General features: G+C 37.1%; 1 long non-coding RNA gene across 1 annotated transcript; it reads right to left on the bottom strand.

Annotated features, from left to right (window-relative positions):
- Positions 1-1,822: 1,822 nt before the first annotated feature.
- LOC136435800 (uncharacterized) lies at positions 1,823-16,198 on the bottom strand. Its single transcript, XR_010755923.1, has 4 exons — positions 16,065-16,198; positions 15,524-15,656; positions 2,477-2,517; positions 1,823-2,116 (listed from the first exon to the last, which is right to left on the bottom strand). It is a non-coding gene; the product is annotated as an uncharacterized lncRNA (long non-coding RNA).
- Between the last annotated feature and the right edge of the window lie 1,834 nt (positions 16,199-18,032).

Raw genomic sequence — 18,032 nt, forward strand, 5'->3', positions numbered from 1 at the left:
GATGTTTGATATTAACAACAATTCTAATAATGTTGACATTGTTTTAAATTACATGTCACATAGACTATCATATTCCCTTTTAAGATAGCTTTTAGGTCTTTTTTGATACCGTCGGAAACGTCGGGACAATATGTAAAAAAATTGTCAGTATTTTCTGAGTACTGAAAGCATCGGGATTCAGAAATGAATATGAAAAAAAAACACAAATTAATCAGCGAGCGGTTGTGAATGGTAAGTGAATAAACAAGCAAACGTTCTGCCTCGGAACATTCGGACGCACGTCAGAGAAACATTATTCACCCTAGCCCGACGTAGATACGTTCGTTATTTATCATTACTGAGTAAACTAAAAGTACAGATCAAATTTAGATCACGTTAGTAGCAGCATAAATGCCATTCTGTATCGACAGATTTCGAGATAAGCGTTGTCACAACACGCTGTATGTTATCGTAGCTACATCTACTGATCTGCAATAAGATCAGTTTCCAGGGCCACACCAAGCCTGGGGATACGCCTGAGAGATGCCAGGTGTGACCTAAATTCAGCGGTTATCTTTTAGACAATGTAATCCTAGGTGCATCTGGAGAGTACGTCTAATAGAGCAAGTACGAGATTTCGAACATACGCAGATCTTCTCCGGAAGGAGTAAGCTCGTTACAAATTCATTTAGAGCTAGCTAAGCTATGGGAATATGCAGTCTGCAAATATTTTGTAAATACAGGACATCGATCATCATAACTCAAACGTCAGATCAAAGAAGACAGGAGTCCACTTGACTAGGTCAACAGGTGTAAGGCACGGAATGCTTGAATAAGGCTTCCATTGTGTTAATTTTGTTCTGTCCACAAAAAGCACCAGTTAAGCGTTTGCCAACGGTTGCTATAAATGTTGACACCAAAAGAAAAACTACTTATTTGTTAATCTCTGTATTGATGGTGTTTATTTGTTTGAGTTTTTCACAAAGTAATAACTTGAAGGGGAAAAGGTGCATGCTCACCTTTACAGGTTGTCCCCCCTCACATTTAAAACAACATCATCTAAACAAATTCAACTATAAAAATCTATAAAGCGGGTCGTACAACTGTGAAGCATGAACCAGATATCAACATGCTAGGGAAAGAATATTTATTTTTTTTAAAAGAACAAAATGCGACAAAGCAATAGATGAGTTACACTCACAAGACGTGGTCCAAGTGTATGGGAGATAAAGATTGCGGGGTGCGTTGAATCTGTAGTAGATGGCTATGCCTTGTTTATATTTACACGCTATGATATTATACAGATTAGCTGCTCGATTTCCAATTCAACGGAGATCATGAGTCAACACTTTTAAGATAGTGACAAGCCTGGCGATGTATGTGTTGCTCAACACTGAAGTCTTAGATCTAATAAGAGATAGCATAAAGAATCTACGACTTCTTGTGGGTCTAGTGGTAAGTGAAAAATATTTCTCTGTCCTTGACTTAACGAATAATACTGTATAATATCTCTGGCGGAAACGTAAGCGGTAACACTTGTTGTGTTGCTTGTATTTTCTTGTTGGCTAGGTGGCTAGCTTGAGGTCCTGAAATGAACGTGTCGTTGCGCCCCTTAAATTAGAGTGTTTGCTTTTCAACAAATGCATCATGACTACATACATTTCTTGAGCAGAACATGCAAAAACTTTATATTTCTCTCCCATGCAAAAATGTACTGTTTCATGTTAGCCATCTCATAAATTAACCAGCCAAAGTAACTTTTACTTATAAATAAACCGTCCCGAAATTCATTTATCTTTTTTTTCTTACACTTGGACATACACAAAGATGCAAGACTCGAGACTTTGAAGCTACATAGCTTTGCTTTCTTTATTTTCAAACTGTGATATTTGTACCACAATGCTATTACATGCATGCAATTCCAATCAAGGACGTTGGCTTAACTCACATGAAAATTGAAGCTCTACTTCCAAACAAACTATTCATGTCGAGTCTGTACTGTGATACTGGATACTATTCATCGCTGGCAAGTAAATTGAAATTGGATTGGAATGTTTTCCATTGTTATCTGCTGTGCTCCGTCCCATGCAATTTCTCATGGACCATGTTCTGCTTCCTTCTCCATGAGGGGTCCAATCTGGAGGGCAGACACAGGAGAGTGAGAGTTGACATTTCAAAATTGAGTGGAAACATTGATTAAAGATTTTAGAGATTTATCAGTGACTTTTTGATTGAAAAAAAACAATGTAGATGCGCACACACTGCTGCTCTTTGCCGAACAACTAGCAACCGACACCATCTTTTATGTACACGGCCTCGTGAGTCAGCAGAAAATAAGCCTATTTCAATTTCTTAGCACGTGCAAGCGTACCTGTTGTGTGTCCAGAACAACATCTGTGAGGTCATAAAACCATATCAGGGATTATCTTAGATGCCCGTGTTTGACCTATGTCCACACCTACATGTTAGTTTAGTGTCAGAAGAAAACAGATCTCACCTGTTGTATATGCCATGATCATGATATTCAGCCAATCTCATCTGAAAAGTAATAGACAAATAGTATTTATTATTTAATAGATTTATCATTATCGAGTGTATCAGTGGACACCTTTTGATTTAAAAGTTATTCTAAACGATTTTCAATGGGAAATGGTAATAAAAATGACAGAAATCTAAATACAACATGTACAAGTATTTTGCTGGCAAATGATAAAAAACAAAAACTGATAATATCAATTTCACATTGACCTTAAGCTTAAATAGACTTAAAAAAATTAAAACGAACTTTCATGCGGAAAATGTTTCTAGTAAGTCCGAAACAAATCATTTGTACCTAAAACAACAAACCTCGGAGTAGGTGCACAGTGGTTAGAAATTGAAAACGGTCTACACAATGATATACCAGCTTGTGGTTGTAAGGGATTTGTTAAGATATGAAAGTTTTAATTTTAAAGATCTGTATCACGTTTTCAAAACCTCAATAATCAAAAGAACCAGTAAATAAGTAAGTTATGGCACAGGATATCCCCCAATCCTATTATTAGTAACTAAACCACATCCGAGAGTGGAGAAGTCAGAAGTTTGTAACATCATAGATATACCTAGTTCACAATAAATCCTGTTCACGGTACGGTGGCAGCCTTTGCCATAGAAAACATGATCTGCAGAGGACATCAATAATTCAACTATGTTCGGTCTCCTTCCAAGCGGTAATAATCGAGGTAATTTTTCTTTGGGCAATAGAATGGGGCACCCGACAGGGGTTTTGTACAGCGTTATGCACATATGGCTTTCAACTTCGTACAGCCCTTTCCTAACATATGATGATTTTTGAACTCAATATTTCTAACATGTTTTGAATTTTGATAGCCAGCCGAAGAAAAAAAAGGCACGAAATCGCCGAGGCTTGGCTCGGCTAAACAGGCTGGGTGAGGGGACTGACATGGTTCCGCGCACCAGGCCTGTCTTGCCGGCTGTAATAATTAGAGCTTGGATATACGTAGGCTAACGTTTTTAACAGACATACAAAAAGTAACACTACAGAATAATATTAGGAACTAGAGTATTTTGAGTTACGCTCTGTAATTCTCAAAATTAGAATTATTGCCAACGTCAGTGAAATAGAGTAAGAGCGGTACAAAAAAGTGTCCTGTGTCCAAAAGACCACCAATTTACAACCTATAATACGTTTATAGAGAAAAAGGAAACTACTTTTCCTTAAAATCGCACTACACACACATCACAAAAAAACTGTCCCCAAAACAAAAGCAAAGGCCAACAAGTATGAATTTAGATTCAGCTTTTAAACTAGAGAAGTAACATATTTTGTTTTTTTCCAATGCTTGCTCATCGATCTCATGCTACTTTGATTTAGCCAAGGGACTTGCAATAAGCTTCAATTCTGCTAAAGGTAATCTGTACTTCACACTAATCATCACATTATGAAAATCATTCGATAGGCTTATTGTGAAATGCTATTTGTGAACAGAAATGTGTCTCCCGGCAGTCTGTACTTTGGTATTCAGACGTGAACAACGTTTAAAAACGAATATGTATTCGACGTATTCTGAGCGTCCTTGCAGCAAAATTTTACTTTGAATTTTTTTACCTAAATCTAATACTCGGTAATGTCCCTTTCCCCGTCTAATCGATATGAAAACATCTGCGAATGCTAGGGTATAAACATATTTTGCAGATTTAGACGACTGATAAAACTAAACTATCTACTTAGCTACCAATAGCATGAATATCTGTTAGTTTTAAAATTCATACTTCTACGATGTAAATGGTTTCTTTTTCATTCGCCGGTATGCCCAGGAGTTCATTGCAATGTTGATATTTAAATTAAGGCGTTAGATATTCAATAATCGGAAATTTTTTCTCAGTTTTATGAGTTCAAATTAAAACGATTACAAGTAAAATAGTTCACAATGTTCATGCTTTCCAAGTAGTGATTTACATAACATGTTCTGCCTCAAATACATAATATATAAGAAAATTAACTATCCGTCAAAAGATTAATAGTCCTGAGATATTTTCTAATAGAATGTAAATTTGAAATAGATCTACTACAGTATCAGCAAAATGTTCCTATTCTGTCAATAGTAATTGTTCTAAACACGTTTCAATATAAAGAAAATAAGCCAATATAGGCAAAATGATATCAACAAAACCATCTGCTTGGATCGCACTTGACCTATAAGCCGTTCGCTTAACTTGGAGTCCTGATGTGACACGTTTCGAATCCATGATTCTTTTTCCCATTTGTATTATATCATTATTTGAACCAAAACAGACTCTTAACTCAGTACCAGTTGTTCAGAAAGAAACACTCCTGTGAGACAGCACGTCACTTAGTGATCGAAGATTGGTTAAGCTCCATCGATGCAATGGAATTAACCGGGGTTGTCTTTTGCGACATATCTCGAGCATTTGACACGCTTGATCACAGCGTAGTTTTGCAAAAACTTCAACATATGGCATGGAATTGGTTCCAGTCGTATTTGAGTGGGAGGATGCAACGTACATGCATAAACTTATCGTTATCCACAGCACTCAGTGTCATCTGTGGAGTGCCTCCGGGATCAATTTTGGGCCAACTTATTTTCATATTGATAACATACACAACTGCCTACAGTTCTGTAAGATAGCCAGAAACTGCAGAGACTTCAAAGTAGAGCTGGTCGTGTGGTTCTGAGATGCAGTCGCTACACCTCTTCTGCGACTGTCTTGCACACACTTGGGTGGACCCCATTAGCCGACGTACACAAGAGAAACAAAGCCACACGAGTCTTTAAGGCACTCAATGGCATAACGCCTCCCCACCTTACTGCACTGTTTAGCTAGCTTGCAGACATCCATACCCATAATACCCGCTTCAGAGCACAAGGCGGCCTTCAATTACCAAAAGCAAAATCAAAACAAAGAAAGCAAGCCTTGTCGTGCTCTGGGGCGGTGCTCTGGAACTCCTTATCTACTAGATTAAAATCGGCAAAAAAACTTTAACTCTTAAAACGAATATATAGAGAAGAACATATGACTTAGGAATAAGTTCATTTTACTCCTCAATGAATCATTATACTTTCTACTTGTTTTTATTTGATAATATGATTTAACGATTAGAGTCATTATTGATATGAGTTTCCTATAATTTACACATTGATATGCAAATTCCGTTACATTTAAGTTTTTTCATTGTTTTGACTCTCCATTATGTTCTGGTTCAATATGTCTAGTCTCTTGAGTTATCGTTACTTCGGTTATCATCTAATTATGATTTCTTTTCTTTGTTGAAGACTTAAATTTTCAAGTTAACCTTTATTGCTGTATTGTTGGTCATTATTTGATATTTCAAAATGTTTCTTTGTATTTATATATAAGGGGTCTTACCCCCCAGAAATCTTTGAAAAACGCCACCAGGCGACATGTATTTCTGGTAAAACAAATAAAACGAACTGAAACTGAATGTTTTGGCTAAAACCGTATAAATAGGGAATTCCCGTAATACCTGATGGTTTTAACCGATCATTTAACAAAATAGGGTATTTCTTTGATAATAAAGTCTGACAAGACTTCTGTTGCCAATGGTAAATGCGTTGATGTCAAAATTAGGCCATAGAATAACGTCATAAGCCTTCATCCATCCCATGGGATCCGCCATCTTGGATAGGCGATCATGAAATTTTTAGAAATACAATTTTTGCTACTAAAGATCCCAAAACACAATTAAAATAGACTAGAAACGTTGATTTTCAAACTAATAATGCTGTCTGCCATCTTTGATTTTGGCAGATGACGTCATCAAATACGTTTGTATGTTTCACATTTTCCGACCAATGGTCTTATGCTACGTGCCTACATTTTATATACAATGTATCGCTTTATCCTATTGATTCTGGCATTCCACATTCGCCCGTTTCCTGCTTGTCTAGCTAAGTGTTCAAAAAGTAGGTATTCACAGTCCATCAACAGGGAGCCTTCAGGCGGGTTGTCTCCTCCGCACACGTAGGCTTTCAGGGTGCGCGCTGTGCGTGAGGGTTGAACAGATAGAAGATTTGTACAGACGTATCTTCATTTGATGTGGACGTCTGTGGTCCCTCCATATATGTTGTAGGGAGCTGAAACGGGATTGTTCGATGTCCATTTTGTATTTCACATCTGCTCTCTGGTCACCATCACATTGCATGCGGCTTCCGAGGTAGTCAAATGTGTGGACGGTTTCTAGCTGTTGGCCTTGTAGGATGGCGTGATCACGTTCCTTTTCCTCGGCAAGTCTCTTCTGGCGCTGTACCTCCTTTTCTGCGAGGCTACCGGCACGTAACCGGGTCTTGGCGGTGGAGGGGTAATGTAGGCACCAGCGACTCCGGTGAATGGCTAGGCCTCTTTTTGTTGAAAAGTCGCTTGTGCAATCTGGGCATCAAGCGTCATCAAATGAGCATAATTCATGAATACTTAATCAGGAAAATTGCATTAGATTACATGGGATCTTAATGATGTAGGAGAGCAAATGTGGTAGATCAAGAAAGCCTTGAAACCTAATTGTTTGAGCCGAAATTAGCGAATTTTGTAATATATGCCTGTCAGAAACTCGTTGCCATGGCAACACAAAAAATCATAAACTTATACTATTACTGAAAAATTGTTGTCGTGGTGTTCACATCGGTGGAGGCTTGGCTAAGATAGTCACCACAAACACAAGTTACTATCTCAATTAACTTTTGAAATGTAGTCAGATAACGAATTGATGTATTCCTATACCGTGAAGAAGTTAGCTTTATTTAGCCCAGAATATAAATGACAACACTGGCTTACCATGCTCTATTTATTAGTATCGGTATAAGTAAAGACATTGGGTGGCAGTTAATATCCAATTCTACCTTACAAATTCTACAGAGCTCCAGTCTATATACTGGCTTTTAGAATACCATGTAGACACCACAACTACAAGTCATATTTCTAGACATACAACAACCAAACATTGGAATTCAACTGCGAGGAGGGAATTTCTAATTTGCAAATATAGGTACAGTTACACTTTGAAACGACTTTGACAGGCTGATTTGAACGTTGATATTTGAACACAAGGTTGATTTTCTTAAAACTGAAAGTTGTTTTGATTATGTAGCTTTGTTACAATCATTCTGCATCATTCTGTATGGTTTTATAAAACCAGTAGAAAAAAAAATATTTGAATCGTTCACCAGTATTATACTAATCTTCTCCTGGCATTGTTTCAAGCCAGAGACAGTCTGGGATTTGTATGTGTTTATGTAGTTATGGCGGTCAATCAGCCTTTCAAACTGCAGCAAGGTAATAGCAGGTAGCACTTCCTGAATTAGTTGATGGTTCTGGCCCCAGGGTCCAGATTGAAACGAAAAGGTCTAAACATAATTGTCCAAATTTTTTTTCTTAAATGGAGGTTAACATGCCATTTTCTACCTAAAATTGAACTTTATGTATTATACATGATATATTAGCGAAATTAACTATCTGTCAAAAAATCAATAGTCCTTAGTGATTTTCTAATTGTAAATTTTAAATAGATCTACTACAGTAGAGTCAATTCCACATTACCGTGTGGGTGTTTGTTTCCTCTTATTCTAACATTTGCAAAATTTTTGTAACAATCTAATGGAGATAGGTAACTGTTCAGAGCTATTTTCAACATTTAGTTGATGTTCTAAATAGTTTCTGCTGTGTTCCAATATGTTAGACAAATTTCTAAAATTACACATGTTATTTGTATTCCTTTCGAAAATGTTGCAACATAGATTCATCATTTGTTCCTACATGTTCCAACTTACTATCTTAACTTATTGTTATCTAAATTCATATTTTGTTGCGTCTAGACAACCCTTGCTCAAGAAACATGATCTGTTCATACATCTACACATGTACAAAGAAGCGAGAATAAGTGACTCTACTGGATTAGCTTAGCTCATCACTTTCGTCTACCATGTAACGTTACGTTTAACTTCATGCTGTATTTAGTTTACTGTGTATGTCATTTAATGTTAGTTAGGTTTATGTTAAACGACCTGTATCTAGCCCCTCGGGGCACGAATGTACAATAAAGGTCTTCATTCATTCATTACAAGAAAAAGACTTTGTCAAATTTGATGTAATTCAGTTTCTAACTCCTGGTTCTAACGATGGGACCAAAGGTGGCCCTCTTTTTTCACCACGCTGGGGATCAGGCGAAGGTTGCAAAATTCAACTGGAGTTTGGGAAAGTTCATAAACCTAACTGCTCAAGCCTTGCCGCCGTAAAAAATACTTTCTGAAACCTTTTAAAAAAGACTGACATTATTTAGAAACCACAGAATGTGGGATTCACGCCTCCGCGCGCTGCCTCCGAAACGTATCCACGCACTGTCTTCCACATGCCTCCGAGATGTGTTCCAGTTGTGTCGCTACAGGCTTTCGTACGTTTCATCCATCCAAACACTATCTACCTACCAACATTCCTGAATATTAATGATGCGTGAAACCTGTCAAACGGGTATAGTCGAAGCCTTTTACAATATTTTATAGGCTGGGGGCACAAGTCGGGGTGTTGACAATTTCTTAAGAGCTGTCTGTTGCCCTCCAACCCAATACCGGCCCCATCCTGTATGTGCCCGTCTGGCTACAATATGACAAAGACTCCTAACTGATACAATCTAGCCGTGTTATGAAAGGGGATTATATATAATGCTGGCAAATGTTTCAAAAAGTGTTACTCAAGTCATATGGGCATACTTCATAGGCATCGCCATACCTGGGTCCCCAGAAACTGCGAAATGGAACGAAATGGAACGATATGATACAAGATAACATATGTAACATTATGAAATGAAATACCAGTACCGCTCGCTTCTGTATTTTAAATGCTTCCTGTTCCGGTCTACTGTGAATGTTACAACGTTCCGTATATTTCGCTATCTACCGGTATATCATTTCATAATGTTACATTTGAAAGGAAATATATGTTGTTTTGTTCCTTAGTTGCCACTCATTGTTAGTTTTCAACCAGTTTTCAGTCGAAACATCGTGGCGAGTTTCATTTGATTACAGTTAGGGTTTGGCTTCTACCATTATCTATAGTATGGTGGTACTCATTAGAAAAGTGGATCTGTGCTTTTTTCTTTTATAAATCTAGTATTATTTGGATTTTACATCATTGCATATCTGTATCAATTCGTTTTGAAGGTTTTGATAATGAAATTACTCTCAGCGATTTGGTATTACAAAATATATTCACCGTATTTAACCTTAATAACAGTGATATCGTCCGCTGAACTCTGATGACCTTTGTTTGCATGCTGCGACGCCATCTTGGAATACTGCGGAAATTTGATTTAGATCTTTTATTTACTGGCGGACAACGTAAGTTCAGCCCGGATAATTACATTTTCGAGAACTTGGACAGGTGACCGCTATAGACTAATTCCTAATGCTTATATCAATGAGGAAAGTCGAAGGGACCGACTAAAAATTGACTACTGTGGCCAGGTTTGACAGTATGTTGTTGAAGTTCGTTCCATTTCGTTCCATTTCGTTCCATTTCGGACGTTCGGGGGACCACAATACCTAATCGCAGGTCAGCGGGTTTCATAGGAGCCCAAAATATACATTTTTGTATGAAAATTCCCAAAAATCCAAAAAAAAAATCATTTCAGGTACAGAGTGAAAGACAAAGGTGTGAATGAGGTTTTGTGAACATGTGTTTCTTTGGTACGAACTTTCAATCATTTGGTCCAAAGTTGTCAAGTGTCCAAAATTTACATTTTTTTGTCAAAAAATAGAGAAAGTATTGAAAAGTATTGGAATTGGTACTAAAGAGTGCATTAAATTCTATGGGCATATAGGCATCCCTGTTGACCATTAATTTTGCTAATGAGATTTATTTATAATTTATATGACGCATGGAGTTGCATCAAATTGTATTTTCTTTTCTTAAAAAAGAGATTCCAGATAATTCAGCTGTACAAAAAGTTCCATAAACTCTCCACCTCACCGGACGCCATTATCGTGTGGTTATAATCAGTGTTGCCCCATAATGAATTTAGATCTTTATTGTACATTTTGCCCCACTAGGCTAAGCACAAGTCACATGTTAACAACCATGTACATATCCATGTGTATATATAAATATGTAGTATACTCTAGTACTTTAGACTCCCTCTCGCTTCTTGGTGATTATATAAATGTAGGAGGCTGTATGATTAGTTACAGTTGGTTTATCGAATAAATGGTGTTACGTCGTTTTTGGGGTACACGTACGCGGGCGTGCAACAAGGAAGCATCCTGGGCCCTCTGTTATTCCTGATATATAAAAAAATGACATCAATGATTTACCGTGCACGTCTAGCATGAATTGCTTTGCTGATGGCACCCCCTTGTCAAGTTCTAGACCAACGTCTAAGGAAATAGTCAGCATTACTAATTCCGACCACCAACTTGTTTCTGACTGATTCGATGTCTGATGCCTTGAACTGTATCCAGACTAATACAAAAGTCCGCACAGAGCAGAATAGAGTTTTCCCCTATCTACATCTCAGGTCACCTCATTCAACAGGTCCCGTTCTACTCTCATCTTGGTGTTACCTTACATCAGGCCTTGGGCTGGACTGAGCACGCACAGATTCTATCTACTAAGGCCATGCAAGTTTTTTGACATCTCTAAAGGTTCTGAGGCAAGTTATCCCTGGTTGAACTGGAATTAGCTTACATTACGCTGGTTCGGCCTAAGCTGAAATATGCCTCCATTCTCTTTAGCAATATGAGTGTTGCAGCCTCTAGGGACCTCAAACGTGTGCAATACCACACAGGTGAATTCAATTCAATTTTTATTGTAACAAACTGGCTGACACATAACGTGTGATATTCTCACAAAATTCAAGTTACACACACAATTATCGCTTCTCTCAACAATAATCTCACAGAATTTACAAAGGGCAGGGGTTACCACCGATACATTGCATTGTTAGCGTCATCCCAATCTTCAAAGGAAGGGACTCAAAAGTTTTTTAACAACTACTGACCAATCTCAGTCTTGCCCGACGTGTCAATACTTGTAGCTTGTCTAGAATTGAATGAATAAATATTGTTACACTTATTATTTTCTATATAAAGGACAACTAGAGTTCCACAGCCCCTTACCTTCGTGCACTGATGTTTTGCCTTTTCCAGTGGCATATCATAAACGTGTCCAATTAATTATTGAAATAAGAACCTTATTTGCATGGATTATGTCAGTTGAGCATCTTCTCTACTCAAATATAGAAGGATGAAAGTCATAACTTAGCAAAGAAGGCAATTGTAGCGTATCATTATAAATTATGTAAATGTCATCTATGCTTCATAATGTCCACATCTACTTCCTAATGCCGCAATAATGATATCCCTATCATTTACCATAATGGCATTATACAAGAGTCCATTCCGAGTCACCGCAAGGGTTGTTATTGTCATAATTTACAACTGTTTTTAATTCTTTGTAATTATTTGTCTACGAGATTTCATACTTTGGAAATATTGAGGATGTCATTTGAACTTTATAATTATTTGCCTGGTTGTGTTAAACTTTGGAAATATTAATGATACGGAATATGATATTTGTAATAATTTCTAGATAATGGTTACAGCATTCTACTGTTTTCTACCATTTTTACAACTATCTAGAACATTGTATAAATGGGTCAGTGGGCTGTGAAGAAAGCAATTCACACATCTTGCTTGGCCACCATGCATAGATGGCTTGCACAAAGGACCTAATAATTTCCAGCAGTGACATCTAAAAATACACAGGGTAGACAATAGGGCTGGATTAGCACCAAATTTTATGGCAATCACCAAAATCCAAGCTTTTTCTATATTTCTCTATATTTCGATATTTAGAAGAATCACATAGATATTTGCATATTCTTCTAAAAAAATATGTTTGTGCAGCCTCTTTCAAAATGTTTCTAAATCATCTAATTGGATTCAAATAAATTCAGATTCTTATATTGAATTGTTTGGAAAAAATTAGAATCATTGCGACTTAGATATTCTTTTATTCAAATTTATTCAAAATAATTACACATGTCACGTAAAACCCTTGTGGTGACTTGGAATGGACTATTTCCATTGACTATATAAATCAGGTATTCATTCGCAATGTCGCCTAATTGATATCTATCGATATTACTCTCTTCTTTGTTTCATATCTCACGTGTTTTTAAAGTCCTATTATTGAATCCAACTAATTTATCAACATAACTCATTAAGTATGAAAAGTAGCTAGCGATTAGAATAATTAGCATACGATCTTGTCAATCATCACTTAAGCTATCTACACACTAAATATCATTACGATTTGCCAATACCTTTTTGAGTCATTCCCTTTCAAAGTTTCAAACAAAATAGGCTCCTGCAATTGCAAATGCAGTTCCAATGACTTACAATCCAGCCAGACATTCTTGAGTTTAAACACACACACACACACACACACACACACACACACACACACACACACACACACACACAAAGACAAAGACAAAGACACAAGCACAGATTCAAACACACGTACACACACACACACACGCAGAAACAGACGCACAACACACGCGAACGCTGACAAAAAAACCTAACCTCGGCGAAGGTTTAAATGTTTGCACAAGGGTGTACGAACTTGTCTTACCTTACGGCAACTAGTAGACAGAGTATCCACAGCCACACCAGGGACAACGTTTGGGCCCTCTACCATTATTAATTTACATTAATGATCTGCCAGAAGTTTCTTCAATGCTTAGTTTGCGAAATCGTGCAAAATAGGAACATATTTTTGAGCTAATAAACCATCAATGAATATTTAAAGGCAATTTTTAGGGAGCGGGGTAGTAACATGTTACCTTGAAACGACCACCCGACTTTATTTTGTAAATCATAATTAACATCTACCCAACTATTATACCCGACAAAGAAGTAAATCCATATTTCTCTTTTTCGCACACCATTTTCAGTCATCCGTTAATTAAAAATGAGTCAAAAGTTTCAAATGTCTCTAGACAAATATACGACAACCCTTCTATTTGCTTATGTCTAAAAGTGACTCGTAATCTCGTAAGCAACACTTGTTTCAAGTAATAACGTCATTTGTTCAATATTTATCTTTATTCATTCTATTATCTGATCATCCTTACTACATCGTTATTATTTACTATGTATTACTTGAAGCACTTTATTATTATATTTCTATCGGTAATCAAGATTATGACCAATTTAAACAAGTACATAGGAGGAGTTTCCAAAAAAGCTACATACAATTTTCCTGCAGTCGCACATGCTTTAAAACTTTTTATCGTATTGTGTCATTCTTAGTTGTGTAGATGAACACATAGAAAATTTATAATAATTAGTGTTAATATGGGTAAACAAGTAAGCATTATATATATATCATTATTACTACTATAAAGGAGGAGCGGATCACCACAGTATATGTCCAAACGTGTAGAGATAAAGATGTTTACAAAGTCTACTAAAAAGAAACTGCGGTGATACTTTTGATTTTATAGGCTTTTTAAGTTAGCAAATTATCACCTCTTATTTCACGTCTTTACCTTTCATTGCAAATTTGTATAAGTTTAATCCCGCTGACTATCTATAGATGCTATAGGCATTTCATAATGTCCTTAACTGTAGCTTAACTCATCATCGTAAATAAATGATTAAAAAAGAGTACACGTTTTTCCAGATTAGTTCGTCTTCGGAATTCGAACAAGCAGAAGATTGATAAAAATCTACGTTCATCAAGTTACGTTTACTTTACATGACCTCTTATCAAACATGTTTACCTATCCTTGAAAATTTGTATAAAACTAGTTTTAACCCGCTGATTTTTACAACAAAGAAATGTTACAGTCATGTTCGAATGCTCTTCTCAGAACTGTGAATATGAAAAATCAACAAAAGTTTTCTGTTGACAATTCGGTGTTTCCATCCAATCTGATCAGATGTAACTTGGTTAGTACATCTTAACCCCCCCCCCCCGTTGTTACTTATTTGTGTTCTTCTGTCATATCGTTCAGAATTAGCTCAGCATCGTAAATGAACGAAGCGGTACCATTATGGATTGTTAAAGCCCCACTGTGTAACATTTTGGCGCAAAAATTAGAAATATTCTCGTGAACAAATCTGAATGTGAATGGCAGGTACTGACATGTACAACCCCTTATTAGCATATTTTCTTCATTATTCTGTCTATTGTTGGTGTTTGTGAACTGTTCAAAAACAAAACAAAGAACTCCCGGACACCACCTCAATAGTACAACACTGCATACAACATCCCAGTGCACTGGAGGACCTCTATGGTGGTCTAATCACTAAGGCACATTTTACTCTGCCAGATTTCACGAAGCTCTCCTTCTTTGGAAACACTCATATTTTTTCCAAGAGGGTAGAATACAGCTATTAACTTATTCTAGAGAGTATAATTTGAAGGGTATGAATAAAGTGTGGTTAGTTTCCCTTGAAAACTGCAAGAACTCTGGTAAGGATGACTTTTTACAGAAACTGGTAAACTGTAAACAGGCACCCCACTGGGCAGTCAGAGTGATAAGAAGTACAGAAGCCGTGGCCAGCCACGTGTGGCCATGTGTTGGTTTCACACTGTGTGGTGTTTTGAATGGAGGATAACAGTTTTTTAAAGTTGTTTTTATGGTGCAGTTATGTTGTAACCTCCCTCCTTGAATGTCGTTAAGCAATTTTATAGAGTTGATCAAATTTGCTTTGCAAAGAAACGGTAGGAAAATCTACTTTCTGTATTGCCCTAAAACTACATAGTGGGGCTGTAAAACGTAACTCACCATCTAAAAATCAACAAAGCAGAGTACAAGTGTCCCCAGATTTAGTTCGTCATTGTAAATCGAACAATCAGAACACTGAGAAAATCTAGGTACATTTAGCGCGTGCCTTAATACTCTCACATTATTCGAGACTTTGAAGATACCTACGTATCTCGGTGCAGACTATATTTGTGACTTTGCGTTTTACTCTAATCAAATTGTAGGAGAACAACTCACCTCGGAAAAAGGTATTCCAAACTGTGAAACAAGCGCAACAGTTTGTTACGTGACGATGTGCAGAAAGACTACTGTAAAGTGACACTTGTTGACCTTTTGCCGCTGTGACGCTGCGTTTAGGCCACCGACCGTCCTAAAAGTATGCCACGTTATTCAACCGTTAAGAAGTTATCTGCTCACATAAATGGCTGACATAGTCACACTGCTTTATGTTCAAAAACCTAGTCAAGAAACGAAAATGGAACGCATATTTGCATGAGATGACATTAGTAGGTTTCAAACAGGCATGATATTTTAAGGCAAAGTGTGCAAAGGTTTAAAATGAGGTCACACCAACTGTCTGAATAGACAGTTATTATGATTTTTTTTAATTCTTGAGGGAAGGTCAGTGCACATTCACATTTTACGATAGCGCCGGTCACCTACAGAGCGCGTGTTGCATGAACTGTAAACTATATCAAGGGATAAGCAAAATAATTTTCATAAGTACCTATGTAGCAGCTAAGCACAAAGCGCAACAAGTTATCGAGGGCACATTTACCAATCAGTTCCCCATGGCACAAAAGAACGTACATAATCTGATAAGATCTCTTTCATTACGCCGACAAATCAGCACAGGTGGCTGTTTCTCACGGCAGAATAGGTCGTCCTTTGTCTGCTAAGATTACACACCTGGCGCCATGACGCCGACTTTTGACTTTTGGCTTTTGTTCTTGCCAGAAAAGAGAGAGTTCTGCCTACGGCGAGGTCGCTTTAATCACACGCTTGGAGCCAGACGCTAATAAATCATCCCAGGTCGCAGTTTCCAATGGCACAAAAGAGCTGTCCCTGTCCATGAGTGAAGGCCAGCTCGGATAAACAACGTTTCTTCAAATCTAATGGATACGTTAAGCAGGCAATTATAGACAATTAACTGTCATAACTTTAGATCAGACGTGGATTCGGGGTGCAAATGAAAGTTCACATTCAAGAAAATATAGCAGAAAACGGGACGATATAGGAGAAAGGAGAATACAGCAGAAAGCAGGAGTATAAAGGAGAAAACTGGGGAATATTAATATTTAAAGTGGTAATTTTCTTTTCCCTTGTTCGTTTATTGTATCTATAAATCCAACAAAAAAATTAACTTTAGAAATATGAAGTCGTTCTTTGTGAAAATTCGGAAACCTTATATTGTCAAAGTGTCTTCATTGAACATTTCAAACAAAAAGACTATCATGGAATGACAATTCAAGAAGTTATACATTTCACACATCTACAAAGTGTTCTAAAATAAGACACTGACATGTTTTCAACCTAAGAAAGTCTTTCAGATAATCTTTGTTCAACAACAGACCATGGAATATCTTTCTTTGAGTTTGAATTTTGAATTATTGATATGTAGAAAAACGTACACTATCATAAAACTACAAAGAGCATATTATACCGAACAAACAGCCTACCTCATAATGCATACCATTTGAAATTATAATTTAAAGTACTACAATGGCCTGAAACTTGACGTCATATACTGTCAATTTGATTGGCGCCATACAGAGGGCTGCTGATTGGATGGCATCATTCGCCAAGCAATTCTACCTCGCTCTTCGTTCTACTCAGAAATGAGGCCATCTGGCTAAAGAAAATTGCCCCAATCTTAAGATATTTGAAATGTTATCAATATTGAGGTTTTCAATATTTTGTTTTACTGTCCTTTGTCACAGATTTAGTTTCATCTTGTCGGACGAAGATCCAAAATGAGACAACGTTTCAGTTTGTCAGGGCTTCGGAGTATCACATGGAAACTCGTCTCTTTCTGATTATTCAGTTGATGGGTGTGTTTTTTTACGGCGTTTGGGAGATACAAAGGGTTTGTTATTACTGCACTGTTTGCAATGACAAGTAAAAGTGCAGGCCGTGTTGTTCTTGAAACGATAAAACTTTCCGACCTTTGCAAAGAACAACTTCATGTTTCTAAAGTTTATTTGTTCTGTTTCATCTATAGACACAATAAACCAAAAAATGGGATAGAAAAAAATATTTGCTATATTCTCCTGCATTATCTTTTATTCTTTTTGTTTCTCCTGCTTTCTCCTATATTCTCCTGCTTTCTTCTATATTCTCCTGCATTCTCCTATATTCTGCTGGTTTCTCCAGCTTTCTCCTATATTCTCCTACATGCTCCTTTATTCTCCTGCTTTCTCCTATATTCTCCTGCATTTTCTTATCTTCTACTGGTTGTCCAGCTTTATCCGATGTTCTTCTGCATTCCCCTATATTCTTATGGATTATTCTATATTCTCCTGCTTTCTCCTATAGGGCGTATTTACGTGACGTCATCACCCTTGCCCTCCGTGGGCGGCTATTTTGTGGTCCATCCCTGCAGCGAAGTTTCTCGGTGTCCGACGGTCTCTAAATTTCCAAGGAATACGAAGTCGTCTATTCGCTGTTTTATTATGCTCACATCCTTTTCGCTTCAAAGATTCAATTTCACTTACTGGAAATGACCCATTATCGACGGCCGCTAAAA

The sequence above is a fragment of the Branchiostoma lanceolatum genome, chromosome 5 (genome assembly GCF_035083965.1).
Source record: "Branchiostoma lanceolatum isolate klBraLanc5 chromosome 5, klBraLanc5.hap2, whole genome shotgun sequence".
Taxonomy (NCBI): domain Eukaryota; kingdom Metazoa; phylum Chordata; class Leptocardii; order Amphioxiformes; family Branchiostomatidae; genus Branchiostoma; species Branchiostoma lanceolatum.